The sequence below is a fragment of the Pholcus phalangioides genome, unplaced genomic scaffold (assembly GCF_987345545.1).
Source record: "Pholcus phalangioides strain wild (caught in Gottingen) unplaced genomic scaffold, Ppha-v1.0 ptg000013l_1, whole genome shotgun sequence".
Taxonomy (NCBI): Eukaryota; Metazoa; Arthropoda; class Arachnida; order Araneae; family Pholcidae; genus Pholcus; species Pholcus phalangioides.
In genome coordinates, this window is record NW_028301606.1 from 22,728,897 (window position 1) to 22,745,172 (window position 16,276).

General features: G+C 37.6%; 1 protein-coding gene across 1 annotated transcript in view; it reads right to left on the bottom strand.

The window, feature by feature from the left end:
- LOC149078785 (uncharacterized) overlaps positions 1 to 16,276 on the bottom strand; it is a 114,134-nt gene that overhangs the window by 71,615 nt on the left and 26,243 nt on the right. The gene's annotated exons all lie outside the window — the stretch shown is intronic.

Consider the following 16,276-nt stretch of genomic DNA (forward strand, 5'->3'; position numbering starts at 1 on the left):
TTTTTTTACATATTTTTTCCTTTTGCTGTATATAACTGTATGTATATAAATGAGCTTTTTCTTCCAGCTCGTTTCAGTTATCTTAAGATGAATGTAACTTTTCTCTTATCAAAATGCAAAGTTGCAATTTTAAAGTGTGTTTTGCTATTGTAATCGTTTCTCCGTCTATTGATGAACAATTGAAAGTGATAGTTTATAAGGATTCAGTTTTTCAGCTTTTTCTTCTGATATGAAATGGTCTGAACGCGATCATATAAATAGAACCATATATTTTCTTGGAATAAACGTGTTTTTCGAAATTTTTTGCTGCTTACATCGGTGTAGTAGAACATCAAATTGTTATTTCGGATGGAGCATGATAACATTCAGTATTATTAGTTATATAGTGATTTATAAACACATTCTCTTCCCAGCACTGGTATGTAAAACTCGAAAGGTGATTTTTGATTAGGTCTATCATTTTTCATTGATAAAAACGAAATACAGCCAATTATACTGCATTGCCAAGTAATAAATAAATCGTAGTGGACCAGAGGTGGATCAACAAAAAATTCGAAGGATAATGAAAATCGAAAAAACTTCTTTTCCTCAAAATTTAATTTTGATGTGCGATATACATAGTTATATAAAGCAAAAAAACGTAGATAAAGCATCAAAATTCAATTTCACTCCTCTAAATTTTATTGAGGAGTAGTGAAAATACTCCTTCAAACTTTAGGTAACTCTTCTTAATAGAGTTATTTCTCACTGATAAAAAAAAATACCCCTCGTTTTACAAAAATATCCCTTTAAATTTTGGAGGGGAGTGAAATTACTCTTCAAAATTATGTTTTCGGATAATACTGATTGCGACCGATCCGTTATAACGAGCGGTACGATAAGCTTATTTTTTCCTATCCATACTATGTTTTCATCCAATATAGCAACCTATGAAGACCATTCAATCCAATATAAAGTCATCTCTGTCTCGCGTCTTTTTTTGAAAAGAAATGAAAGAAATCCGTGTTTTTCGATCGAAAAAATTGTGTTTGTTTTTGACCATTGATTTGGAGAATTTCGTACATAAAGTGTGCCTGCACATAATTAATTATATATTATTTATTTTATTATTTTCTAACTTGATACATTTTCATTGCAACTCCTTACATTACAACAAAATGAATTACATAATTTTTATTCCGTCCAAATACGAATCGTCTTAAGGACCAAATTTTTTTCTCAAACATTCGATATAACGGTCTCCCATTATACAGTCGACGCCCGTTTTAGCAACCACACGTTATAGCAGCCATCCCATTACAACGTCCGATAGAAAAAGTCCCAAATTTTTTCATATAATGACCATGCTGATCATTGATCTTAATCTGTATTTCGAACATTCAAAATTTTCGATTTTATTAATGACACGGTACTTTTCTTCTAAATAACTGGCTCATTTCTTCCCGAATAAATGCCATTTGTACATCCTTTTCCAATCGGTTGAATTTTTTATTCTATTGTGGAGGGGTTTTCGTCTTTTATGCTATCGAATAAATCGTAGTTGTTTTGAATATTTTCCATTGTGTCTTTCTTGGTTTTCTTTTTTTGCGATTGTTTTTTTCCCTCTTCTGTTATTTGTTGTTCTCTCTCCTCTCTCTCTCTCTCTCTGATAACTTTCATTGTTATTGGTGACACGTGGAGTTTTTTTATCGTCATCAAAATTTCCATTTCTGAATGATTTAAAAAAATGGTTCTTCAAATACGCATCAAAAATGGAACAAAAGTCACTGGACATTTGAGCGCCGTAGTAGAATATTCATCGTGTCTGTATGGATACGGAAAGATTTATTTACTCAATGTAGAGATTTCTGATTATGAGCTGTTGACAATAAAGATTTCACCGTACAAACAATGAAATCTGATGGCGATGGCTCGTGTAACTTCCCTTCAGTTTTTTTGGACGAAAAACATTGTTTCTATTTTTTTTTTTTTTTTATTCTAATTGACTGACTATTTTTAGGTCTATTATGCATAGTAAATGACTTCAGTGGCCTTAGATCAGAGGTTTCCAAACGTAAAGTTTCTTGCGGAACCCTTGATAGCTATAAAACCCTTGATATTGAAGCTTCCTACGGAACTCAAACAAATTTTTGGATATTTATCCAAAAAAAGGGTCCCTACTACCGTCTCAAAAGCATCATAGCTCCAGGGCAATTGGAAAAGGAATATACATAATTATTGTCATGAATCATTGTGCCAGATTTCTATGTAGAAGCCCCTATTCAACTGAGGCAACTGAGTGGTCCCCACATGACCCTCACAAAGGAATGAAGAATGACAAGGGGCTGGGGATCCCCGAGATAAATATTCCAGACTGGGGGGCCCTACTGCATTATATGGAGGGCATTAGTCCCCGCGCCGTGTCCGGGCTGTGTTTAGATGGGTGTCCCGAAAACTACACGTAAATCCTTCAATTCAAGATGTCAATTCTCTACGTGAAACCCCTTTACGTCTTCTTTAATTAGACGTCTTTGGGGTTGAGCAATTTACAGGTTTGGTAGTGTTCTACCATCTGTAGGAATTCACATGAATTCATTTTTCAATGAATTATAAGCATTCATATATTTTCTGAGGTGTTTTTACTCTTACCTTTAAAATAGGGATTTTCAACATTTGATAGAGTGATAAGCGAGGACACTCTCTGTGCTTTTTTTAACGCATGGGCCTCACCCGGGGGGTTGGGGGCTCAGATACATAAGAGAGTCTCATGATTATTTGAGATCTGGCAGTCATCCGCAATGGTTTGCACCAAGAACCCCCCCCCCCCTTAAGGGTAGGCCTGGCAGGGCTCTAGCACGGGTACCCAAGACAAATCTTTTTTTCACTTTATAAATCCACTATAGAGGAGACCCGCCAAATATCTCAGTCCAGGGAGCCTAGCTCCACGTTGTAAGGGGGTCATGGGTCAGCTTTTTCCAGATAGTGGGTACATACTTTTTATTTCACCTGCACAGATCTGTTGTTTCCCTGCGCACAGAATTTCAATATCCCTGAGAAATGACAAAATAACATGCTACCTTATACATATACGGGAATTTTTCTCTTTGTTCAGCAAAAAGCTCAGTGTACAGAGAAGCATCCACGATCATTCTCAAACCTTAAACGTCCATACTTTGCAAACTTATTTACCATGAAAAAATGGTGCCTTTCTTTGTTACTTTTGTTAACGAATAATAAATGGGTAAAAATAAAATTTTATCATTAAAAATGTGTCTTCTGGAAAATACTGAAAATAAGTATACACAGTGCAGTATATATTATATTACATGTAAACATCATTGAATTAGAACTACTGCTGTCACCTATCAAATGGAAAATACAACAGTTATGATTCTTCGATTGAAATTGATGGCCGAATTTCTGTTAATATGCCGCTTAGAAAAAAATCAATATAATGAACATTTTATGAGCAATAATATTAGTTAAATTGTCAAGTTTGCTTCAAAATTATAACAGTTGTTATTTTTGTACGGTAAACTAACGTTAGTACGATGCACAAGACACAGTCGTTCTCGGCTTTTTGCAATTGTAATCGAAAGAGATATGGACCAGAATGGAACTGATTCCGGCTTTTATTCTCTGTGATTACAAAAAAAAAGTTTAGCGCTTCTTACTAATGTTATTTTACTGTACAAAAACAACAACTGTTAAAATTTTGAAGCAAACTAGACAATTTAATTGATATTATTACTTATAAAGTATTTATCAATACCGTAGAACATTGACTTTTTCCATGCGGCACATTATTCAAATTTCGATCATCAATTTCAATGGAAGAATCCCTACCGTTGTATTTTTTATTCGATAGGCGACAGCAGTAGTTCCAGTTCAATGATGTTCACATGTAATATATATACTACAACTGTATACTTATTTCCAATATTTTCTAAAAGACAAATTTTACTCATAAAATTTTATTTTTACCCGTTTATTGGCTGTGGACAAAAGTAACAAAGAAAGGCATCATTTTTTTCGCGGTGAACAAGTTTAGACCACAGTAGTAAACGATCAGAAAAAAGATGTCTATTAAATGCGTCAGAAATAAATTATAAAAGAAAAATTAGGTTTTATTTCATTTTACTCTTTTGATAAAAAAAATCAATTATTCGATGTATTCGACTTTATACGGCAGAAATCGATATTTCCTATTAAACATTACCAAAATTACTCATAATTCCGATCATTTTCCCGTCACATTTATTGACATTCAGACGAATTTTGTACACAGGGGTTAAGAAGATCCACATCCTGTTGGAGCCATGTCCGCAAAAGAAATTGATAACGTGAGCGGCTTTTATCAGCGCTGTATATAAGAAACGCAACTACAACTTATCCGTAGTGATGATAATATATATATATTTTTGATAACGTTATCGTGATACCGTAGTCTCGAGACGTGTTTACTTAACATTCATAATATATATATATATATAGGCTTATGATCTCGAAAATCACTTGTGACCTTCAGCTCCTATTATCAAAATTTTCATATTATTATTTTCATTGCTAAAAACTGAATGAATGGGCGGAACATTTAGTATACGGTCTTTATAATTGAAGTTCCACTTTGAAATGGCCATAAAGGGAAAAATACTGGACAAAATGTTATCAAACTTGGTAATAGTTTACAGGAGGTCATGGGATGTAATTTTCCGCAAAAATGAAAAAAAAAATGAAAAAAAAGTTCAAAAACTCACTACCAGAGGAGAATGGCGGTGTATGCAATATTGTTGAATAAAATAAGACATGAAGACATCGGTTTCAAATGTTTTTAATCGTTTCTAAACCGTATTACAAAGCATGTTCAATGTAGCATCCGCCATTTTCTGAAAGCAAGTTAAATCGCATTACTGCATTCTCAATAGTAGCTCTTGGCATATCAGGAGGAATGTTACGGACATGTCGGTGTATCGCATTGTTCAATTCCGCCAAATTGTTTATGTTATCACCATGAACTGTGGCTTTGAGGTAACTCCATTCAGAAGTCACAATTACGGTCACAGATGTTAAAAATATTGCCATTCCCAGCTAGTGGTGAGTATATGAACTTTTTTTTGCGGAAAATTGAATCCCATGACCTCCTGTGAACTATTACCAAGTTTGATAACATTTCGTCCATTTTTATGGTTCTTTTATAGTCATTTCAAAGTGGAACTTTAATGATAAAGACCCTGTATTTTGGTTTGAAAAGTCCAGGAGTGTTCCCCTCTTCGTGTTGCATTTCATCACCGATAATGTTTGCAGTGCCATTTTTACCCCTTTAGGCAATTTTTAAAACTGAACTGTTTTGCAAATGAATCGTTTTCTAATGATCTAAAATTCTTACCAGCCAAATTTGGTGCTAGTTTTCCTCTGTGGAGAGGGCTCTTATAAAGCATTCTTAAATTAGAGCAAGTGTATAAGTGATTTTGAGGTAAGGTGTGTGCGTTAATCAAACCTGAACGTAGAGCTTCTGAATGAGAAAGCCTAACACCCTAATCGACACCCGGTGAATTGTATTCGTCTGAGCGCGAGCTGCACGTGTGCCACCTCGGTTTGCTATCAGAATAATTCGAGGTTAAGGTGCCTATGAAAGAGAGTAGACTCGTCATTCTCCACCTTTTAAACAAAAAAAACTATGCTGCCACTTCAAGTGTCCTCTAAAGCCACACTCGTGTCAAGGCTGGCCCAATACGTTCCATGGCCAACTAGTGTGGACGCTCTACCGCTGGCAATGATCGTCAAATGTTGGAGGCTGGTGGGGTACCTTCCAACCCAAGTCAAAGGTGCCGCCTTGCTTCCCAATTACTTCCGTTCCGTCTTGCCACACAGTAGTCGGAGAAAGACTACATTCACAACACGGAGAGTGTTCTTTGGAAAACCCGGCGGGAGTCTGTTCTTGGCAAATATTCGCCAAGGAATATTGGGCCAAGCTGAGCGAGTGTGTAGCCAGCCTATGCCGCTTTTTTTGTGTCGGGGGAAGGCAAATATTTACGAATGATTATTGGGCCAGGCTTGATACGAGTATAGCCATAGCTTTATCATTAACCTTCTAGCTAGCGCGCGTATGCTGGATATTGCGTATCTACTTCATACGCGAGCCCGCTGGTAGATTAAAAAAATCGCAGGATAGAGGGCAAACGCATAGGCGGAGATAGACGTGAAAGTCGGGGGGGAGCACGATGATGATTGCTGCGGGGCATGATGATGATTATGTCAATTCATATATACGCACGTACATTAAATCAGGAGGCTCCACCTTTGACGCTGAAGGGAGCAGGCAATGCCTCTACGCCCTCTCCCCATATATCCGCCCATGGGAAAACGATTGGCTACAGCGATAACACTGACATCACGCAATTTTCAAAAAATTCAGGAAAAACTATTCACTGATTTACTCACCATATGAGGATGAAAGATTTTCCTCAACCGCTTCCCTGACGAAGGGTTTACGAAAATTCCCCCACGAACAATTCACCGACAACAGGGTTCGACACGAATCGGTGAGCCAGTAAGTAAGCGAGGAATGACCGAGCGAGTGAGTCGGTGACAGAGTGGTTAGTGTTGGTGAGTGACCTAAATACTGAATGAACGGATGATAGAGTAAGTGACCAAGTGAGTGAGTGAGCGACCCAGTGGTAGACTGAGTGATCTAGTGAGTGAGAGACTAACAAAATGAAAGACCTAGCGAGTTAGTACGTGACCTGTTGATTGAGTGGGTGACACAGTGAGTGACCTAGCGAGTTAGTACGCGACCTGTTGATTGAGTGTGTGACACAGTGAGGGACCTAGCGAGGAAGTAACAGGGTGAGCGACCTAGTTAATGAGTGAGCGACCTGGTGAGTTAGTGTGAGAAAATGAAAGAACTAGTCAGAGAGTAACAAAGTGAGCGACCAATTAGTGAGTAAGCGAGTGAGTGACCTAGTTAGTGAATAAATGAGTTACAGAATGAGCGACTTGGTTAGTGAGTGAGTCACCAGGTGATTGAGTGTGTAACAAAGTGAGCAAACTAGTGAGTTGATAGGATGAGTGACCTAGGAAGTAAATGAGCGACCTGAGATCAAGTTAGTGACCGACCTACTGAGACAGTGATCGAGTGGCATAGTGAGCGACATTGTGATTGAGCGACCTGGTGAATGAGTGAGTGACCTATGAAGCAAGTGAGTGACCGAGTGACATATTGAGCAACACTATGAGTGAGTGACCGAGTGACATAGTGAGTGACCGAGTGACTTAGTGAGCGATATTATGAATGAGTGACCTATCGAATAAGTGAGTGATATAATGAGCGACCCAGTGAGTGAGAGTGACAAAGAGAGCGATCCAGTGAGTGAGTAATAGAATGAACTACGTAGTGATTGACTGAGTGGCCTGGCGTGAGTGAAGTGAGCGAGAGCGAGCTAGCTCTAGTGGAGGGTCGGTTTTGCAGTCTCCTTTAATTTCGTCAAACTGTTGTTGGTGAATTTTCCTGGCGGTGAATTGTTGTCGGCGAATTGCTGGTGGTGAATTTTCCGCAGAAACTAACGAAGACAAGATATCTCGTGATAGATTAGCTTTAATTCTCTCTCTTTTCCCTCTTATCGTCTTCATATTCTCGCTCAAAGACGGCGATTGAGTCATCCCTTATAGAAACGGTATAATATTTAATAAATCTAAAATATCATGTAGCGCCTACAGGGGTTAGACGAAATGTTTCGCGGACCGTAAGGAAATTCTAATGGACCGGCACCGGTGCGCCGGTTTTAAAGAACACTTCGCGCAGCACTCAACCCAAACTACAAAGGGACGGTAGTTCAATTTACGCAGAATCAGATGAATTTTCTTTCCTGAAGTGGGCTCATAAGCCAGTTCCTTTTTTATCCCTGCTGGTATTTGTCTGATTCAACGCTACGCAGTCGCGGCGTGCAGCAAACTAAAACTTGTTACAAGAAGTTTCAGTTACAAATGTCCTTAAATGCTGCAAAAAAAATTACATCTACAGCACTACAAATCAAAATTTCAGATGGAAGTAATTGCTGTGAATAACAAATAGAAACATTTATGATTGTTTTCTGCCGTCTACATAAAGTCTTTCATCCCAAACGGATACCGTGTCTTTCCTTGAGAAAATCGACTTGAAGTTTACTGAGAAGAAAAACAGACTAAACGTAGGAGAGGGGAAACAGATCCTTCCTGTGTCTTTTTGAGAGTAAAAAACATCGCACATGTGGTCACTGTTCATTCAAGAAAAATAAATGAGAATATTATTGTCGTGTCATTACCCACAGGAAATATGGTGATGGGGTTCCTGTTTTTCCGAATGTATATATATATATTTCCATCCTATACCCTTCTTTCTCTCTCTCTCTCATCCTCCTAAGAGGTGTTTTCCTGTTTTTCCTTTCGTCCCACTTTTGTGTTTACTTTTAATATTTCTTATGACCCAGTTTTTCGTGGCTGCAAGTTATGTGTTTTGTCAGCTTTTATTTTTCTTTCTTTTTGGAATTCTTTTAACTATCTATAAACATTTTTAAGATTGATCCCAAGTTGAGAAAACTTTATAACGAAGCCGAAACGCTCTTGTATATATGTGTGTGTGTGTGTAATACCGATTTTAAATTGACTTTTTTTTTAGGTCCAAAAAAAATCGATTCGAATGTGCCATTCAAAAGTGAAATTGGATTGGCGAGAAATTGGTTCAAGTTGTTTCTTACGAGAGAAAGGATAAATGTTTGCTCGTAAACTCAGTCTTTTAATCGATCGATGTGCCATTTAAATATAGGGCTACGCGAGCGGTGAAGTAAATCATTGCTCTGAAAGGTTCATTAATTTTATATGTATGATTAGGATTTGAGAAGGTAAAAAAAAAGGAGTGTAAGTACACTGAGTCTTAGAATATTAGGACTCATAAAAACGGGATTAAAATTGACTCCCTACTATAAAATTTCCCTGATTTTTATGGATATTTCATATTAAAAATATGCGTTTTACGCCTTAATAACATATACCTTCCCTCCCCCCCATCTCCCTTAAGGGGATAACACATAAATGACCTAGCACATAAATGCCCTAGGTCAGGGTATTTTATGTGCCCTCCAGTCAGGGCTTTCAGTTGGCCTCCTACATTGTGATTTTTCTAGTACATAAATTGAAGGTACAAAAAACAAAAACAAAAAATATACAAAGTCGATACCTGGATCTCAAGGCTACAGCTCTGCCAACTAGGTCATACTTATGGTCAGCTTGTAAACTCTATAGGTCACTCCTTTGGTTATTCACTGATCTTGTCTTTCACTCTCTAGGTCACTCTTGGTCATTCACTGACCTTGTCTTTCACTCTCTAGGTCACTCTTGGTCATACACTGACCTTGTCTTTCACTCTCTAGGTCACTCTTGGCCAGCTAAATTCTTGCACACTGTTTTGATTACTCACCGACCTGGTCCTTTTAGGTCACTTTCGGTCATTCACATGCTTGCAGACTCTTTTGGTCGCTCATATGGTTGCAAAATCGCTGTTACTTTTTTGATCACTCATTGACCTGGTCCCTCACTCTCTAAGTCAGCGTTTTCCAACCTTTTGAAGTTCGCGGCACCCGTGTGGGAATGACATTAAAACTTGAGGCACCCTTCCTTGAATACAGAATACAGTTTACTATAACAAAAATCACTGAGTAAAAATACACCAGTAGTGTTTTGTTCGATTAAATCATTAAAGTGAAACTTGTGATTGATGCTTAGAGCACAGATATCTGGATACCTGATATCAGACCTTACAATTGGCAACGAAACACGTAAATTTTCCTCAAAAGGTCTTGCAGTCTATTTATTGCTTTGCATTTTATTGCCGCCATAGCAGAGAAATCTTGCTCGCATATATATATGATGTTGAAGAGGGCAAAAGTGTGCATTCATTGATTTATTCATTAGATTAGGATACTCCTCTCTCAGTGCAAACCAAAAAGCAGTCACCGGCCCCCCTATTTCTTTTTTGAACTTACCTTTGAGTGTGGAATCGGCGCAAAGATGAATAAATTCACCACTTAGACAGAAATAGATTTCACTGCTTGTGAAATCTATTTCCTCAGTACTGTCTGCGAAATCAAATGGTGAGACAACCCAGTCGAAATTCTCAGTGGAAAGAGATGGAAAGTACGTATCTGTTACAGCTTGCAATCTTGTTAAGTGTTGACAAATGAGGACTTTCAACTTATCCGAAGGTGTGTGTGGTCACACTCCGTTATTGCATGGAAGGTTTGAGCAGCTGGCTGATGCAAAGATAAATCAAAGAAAAAAAAATTTGCCTTGCGGGGAATCGAATTTACCACAGAGTAAGAATAATATCTTTAGTCTATGGAATTTACGTCCGCTCACTTGCCGGGTGAGCACCCTAGACCAGCGGTTCTCAACCTTTTTTCACTCGCGGGAGCCCTATCAGTATATAATTTCTATGGCGGAGCCCTGTATGACTCAAAGAGCCCTTTTTGTACATAATTTTTATGGCAGAACCCCTTGTAGGCCTCTTTTTTTTTATTTATCTATCAAATTTACCGATTTATATTATTTTCTTAAAGTGTGCACCTCCGGTTGAGAACCCCTGCCCTAGACCATTAAACTAGAAGGCCAACGAATCCTTTTTCGTATTAGAGATCGTGTGCGCTGAACGGGGCAATACATGGACAGCCAGACCTAACTCAGGCCAAACCTCACATTGCTGACACTGTCATCAGATGTCAACTTATCTGATACGTCTGTCACGCATGAGAGTAATTATTCGATTTAATTTATTTTAAGACCTTAAGTGGCCGTAATATACATATATTTTTACTTATCTCCATAATAGCTCGCGGCACCCCTTAGCCGATATCGCGGCACACCGATTGGGAAACACTGCTCTAAGTCAATAGTTTGATCACCTAGTGATCTTGTCCTTTGCTCTCTGGATCACTCTTTTGCTCACTCACATGCTTACAGATTCTCTGTGTCACTTGTTTGGTCACTCACTCACCTAGTTCCCTAGCTCTCTAGATAAAGGAGGATTTTTAATTTTATCACCTACGGGCAAAAAAAAAACTCCGCCCTTCTCCCATTCCACTAATTTTTCTTAGCCCCTCATTCCTCAAATTTTGCGCTCCTCCGAAATTGCTGAATTGGGCTATAGCCCGCTAAGCCCTCCTGCGAATACGACCCTGACCATTACTCATTTTAATTAGAGAATATCAATGCTATCATTTCTCCAAGTCGATGCGTAGAATGTTAACGGCCGATAGAAATAGACTTTGAGGAGTAATTTAAATAATAACAAGGAGTAGGAAGTCGAAAATTATTCATATAAATTCGCTATAATTGTCTTGGCTACACAATACAAGTAATGACGTAATATTTTGCGTAGTTTCTAGGTCCAAACCTAGTTTCGTGTAGCTCGAGAAGAAGCTATCTCGGATGGATATCTCCCCTTTGTGTGTGTGTGTCTGTATGCTCACCACAAATTGATCTTTAATGACATTCTACTTTTCGCAATATGGGTCCCATTCAGAAGATTACATGATTTGTCTGCACGATGTCTCTCTCCTTCTCAGTCAGTGGTTGGTCCGTTAGAACATGAACATTCACTCGGTCGTGTCGTAATTCACCGGAGCATGTAACTAACATCCACCACCGCATTACGCTCAAAACCAAGAAGACACAAAAAAGCAAAAAAATGCTAATAATATTAATGCATGAAAAAAAAGAAGAGACAGAACGAGAGCGACATGTCGCCATCGTGTTGGATCATAAAATAAGCAATAAAAACCATAGAGAGAGAGAGAGAGAGAAAGAGTGACGTATAATGTTGTGGTGAAAAAAGGGTGGTAGCTATTCATTAACTTGGAACGATGGACACATACAGAGTGGCTCCAACATTACCTGTCACGAATGGCATGAGAATATTAAACTTCGATGATTTCGCTTTTTTTTTTTTACCTTGAAAAACATTTCTCTCTTTCGCTACATCGCGTGGTATATGCATTATGATAACGCACTTTCACTAAGCCTTGATTAAATTTTATGGAAGTGATCTGTGATTATGTGGACACTAATAGTCCAAGAACACTTTCAGGTTATCCATAAAATTTCTAATACTATTCAACATTGAAGTAATCGAGATGGATACTCGTTTCCGTCATCACAAGTGCTAATAGACCTACACATTAGTTTTCACACATTTAATAACTAAACTAAAGTGCTAATACTGTGCATCACAGAGGTGCTAATACTGTGCATCACAGAGGTGCTAATACTGTGCATCACAGAGGTGCTAATACTGTGCATCACAGAGGTGCTAATACTGTGCATCACAGAGGTGCTAATACTGTGCATCACAGAGGTGCTAATACTGTGCATCACAGAGGTGCTAATACTGTGCATCACAGAGGTGCTAATACTGTGCATCACAAGTTATAATACAATATAATTTCACACTGGTAATACTGTGCATCACAAGAGCCAATACTCTCTGTACAATTTTCGCACATTTAATAATTAAATATTGAAGTCTTATGTTCCGCTATACACGGGTTCTTTCACAAAAACTGTCTTAAATATATAAAAATACAACGTCATTAGAAAGCGAGAAATTCTACTTTGATAGTATTTTACAACCCCTAAAATAATAATTGCAGAGGAATATACAGATATAAATTCCCATATGGCTACAGCGGAACCTTCATAACAGACAATCCTAGTTAGCGGACACTTTTGAAGACCGTTGGAACACGATCTCAACTTATGTCGCTACATGTTAGCGGACAATCCCCGTAAGCGGACAAAAATCTCGGTCCCATATCATCCATTATCGAGAGGTTGAACGGGACTAATTAAAGAAAAAAGACAATTATATCATAAGATTTGCGACCATCTTCACAGCACCAGAAAAAAAAATTCGCTCCTTAACATTTAGGGAGAGACCCACCCCAGACATAGATCAGCGTTTCCCAACCTATGGTCTGTAGACTAGAGAAGGTCCGCGAGGATTGCATAGACGGCTTGCAGGTAGACTTGATAATTCAATTTTACCTGAATGGAAAATTATCTAATTCTTGTAAATAATACTCGGAATATCCTTTTCGGTTTTTGTCGACCAAAATTAAAATTTCGATTTTACATTCCCATTGGTTCTTATTTTGCAGTGGTGACAATATAACAGCTGGAAATTTATTCATTTCTGACATTTATTTTTTCATATTTTACTATGATTTTAGAAATGCAGAGATTTCTGTTGCTTTCAGACAATATTCGTGAAACACACCGCATATACAGGGTGTCCACTCTTATCGTTGCCCAATGCCTATTTCCTGAACAGAGACAAAATTTCCTGTTTCAGAGACAACTTTCGGTTAGAAAAAATTTTTCAAATGATGTTGCCCATCATCTTAAATGAAGTTCAAATGAAAATATATACACATATATATAAATGATGGAAAGGGGCGTTGTCCGTTAGTTTTTGCGTTCTTTCCCCTTTTTTTTGACTGATGTTTGAATTCGAATATCTCAGCGAATATTGCACTTAAAAACATGGAAATATTTTGATTTGCCTCAGAGAGAAATAGTTAAAACTTTCTAATTGGAAGTTAGAGGATAGGGCACCGTGTAAAAATTTAAATTTTTTTAACTTTTTTAAAGATTTTTTTACTTGAATGGCATTTAAATGATAATGATGGCATCAATTGTAAAAATTTTCTAATTGAAAGTTGTCTCTAAATTCTAAAACCAATGATTCAGGAAATAGCATTGCACAACGATAAAAGTGGACATCCTGTATATAAAATGACTATATAATCACTCTAAGGCTCGGATTTTTATGCCCCTAAAGATGAAACGTCGCTGGTGATCGGTAAATTCAGGTTTTTTTTAACCTATCAGCAACAACGTTTCATGTTTGCGGCATAAAAATCCCGAGCCCTAATAATCACTACTTTAACAGTACATTCTCTTATTTTGACTTTTTACAAAAATGTTCCGTTTTTCACGTTTCTCATACTGGATGTTCTGTTAATGGACTGACAAACTAAGAGAGTTGTTAGTAGACATCAAGAGGAACGAAAATTCAATTTAACATGGCGTCGCAAACCATGTTGAGAGGGTGAAAATCGCGCAAAACGCATGCAGATTTCGACGCCACGCTGGAAGGACAAAAAGTACAATAATAACTACAAAAAGATTTATTTGATTAATTATTACAAGAGTTGTTGGAAGTGGACTCAGAGCCTTCATGCGTTTTTCGCGATTTTCACCCTCTCAACGTGGTTTGCGACACCATGTTCCATTGTACATTTTGTTCCTCTTGATGCCTACTAACAACCCTCTGAATTTGTCGGTCCATTAACAGAACATCCTGTATATATACAGATTATTTGTTCTTCACTGAAATCAAGAATGCAGCTTATTTTCATAATTTATAAATTATGAGGCGGACACTGTTTACCGCAAAACGAAGAACATCTTTGGTTTTGGTTTGACTTTGAGACTGGAACTAAAACTAAACTCTCCTCCCCCCCCAACTCCTGACGAAGATCTTTCATATATACTGCTGTATCACTCGCTGACTCACACAGAGAAGCATGTTCACGTTCAGTTTGTCTGATTCTTAGTTGTCTATTATTTGTGTCTTGGTAATTTGTGCTAAAATGTTTAATAAATTTGTGTTATGTGTATGCCTCGGCTTCAGTGGTGACTCTCAAATGAACAGAACCTTCTGAATAAACTTTTTGGTCGTATTTCCAAGCTCTGGATTATTTTCCCTCTGTTTCCATTGGCATGATGGGATCTTCTCACGGTGAGCTACTGTTTTCGCTAATCTTCCGGCCTTTATATATTTTTTTTTCCTGTAAAATTCTAATATTGTTTGCATAAAATAATTTTATAGTTGGAATTTTATCCTCGTTTTCCCCCATCTATTTCGTTATTGTTATTACGAGATGGATGACGGTACGGATCCCACGGTGGTCGCAAGGGTATCTTGTAAATTACCTCCAATGTGGATAAATAATATTGCTTTATGGTTCGTGCAAGTGGAAGCTAATTTCGCAGTAGCACAAATAACTTCCGATATAACGAAATATAACACTGTTTTAGCAGCTGTAGATGCCGACTCGCTTCATTCGGTTTCAGACTTGGTGCTTAATCCACCAGCCGAAAACAAATACGAAGCACTTAAAAAAAGGCTTATCGCTGAATTTACAGATTCTAAATCGATACAAATCCGCAAACTGTTGTCTGAATTGACTCTTGGGGATAAGAAACCATCCTCTCTACTGAGACAAATGAAAGAGCTGGCAGGAAATTCAGTAACTGAAGATTTTCTAAAAACTATTTGGATGGAAAGGTTACCTTTGAACTCTCAGGCCATTTTATCAGTGTCAACTGCAGATTTAACTGAGTTGGCCACACTAGCCGATAAAATTTCCGAAATACGACCAATACCGAGTATTTCTGCGCTTTCTTCACAGTCAGGCCCTTCATCAGATTCTGTGAAATCTGATATTGCACAATTGCGTAGTGAAATATCGCAATTAAAAATTCAAATTGCAGATTTGTCAACGAAAATTAAAAATGAAAATTATTCAAGAGGGCGTACTCATTCTCGCTACCGAAGCAACAGCCGTAATTTTAGAAATCGTAACTTCAATACTACACAAACACTATGTTTCTATCATAATAAATTTGGTGAGAAAGCAACAAAGTGTTACCAGCCGTGCACATACAAATCAAAAAACTAAAGCACGCTGCTGCATCGTTACAGCACACTTTTTCCGGTGCAGCAGCAGGTCCTACTAAATGTAGACTTTACGTATATGATAAAGCGACAAATTGTAATTTTTTAATCGATTCGGGTAGTGACATCTCTTGCATTCCTGTATCACCCAATGTGAAGGACAGTTCTTCACATTTTCTCTATGCAGCCAACAACACGAAAATTCCAACATACGGAAAAAAACATTTAGAGCTAAATTTAGGGCTTCGTCGAAATTTTCGTTGGACTTTCCTCATTGCAAAAGTCAATACTGCTATTATTGGTGCTGATTTTTTAACACATTTCGGACTCGTGTTGGATTTAAAGAATAGAGCATTAATTGACTCTATCACTAACATGCAAACAAAAGGTGTACTGTCCAATGCTGCAGTACCCACAGTGAAATTGATTGTTGGTGAATCACCATATCATAAAATTTTTGAACAATTTCCAATTTTGGCAAATCCAATACCGCAGTTTTCCCGTCCTCCAAAACATAACACTCAGCAT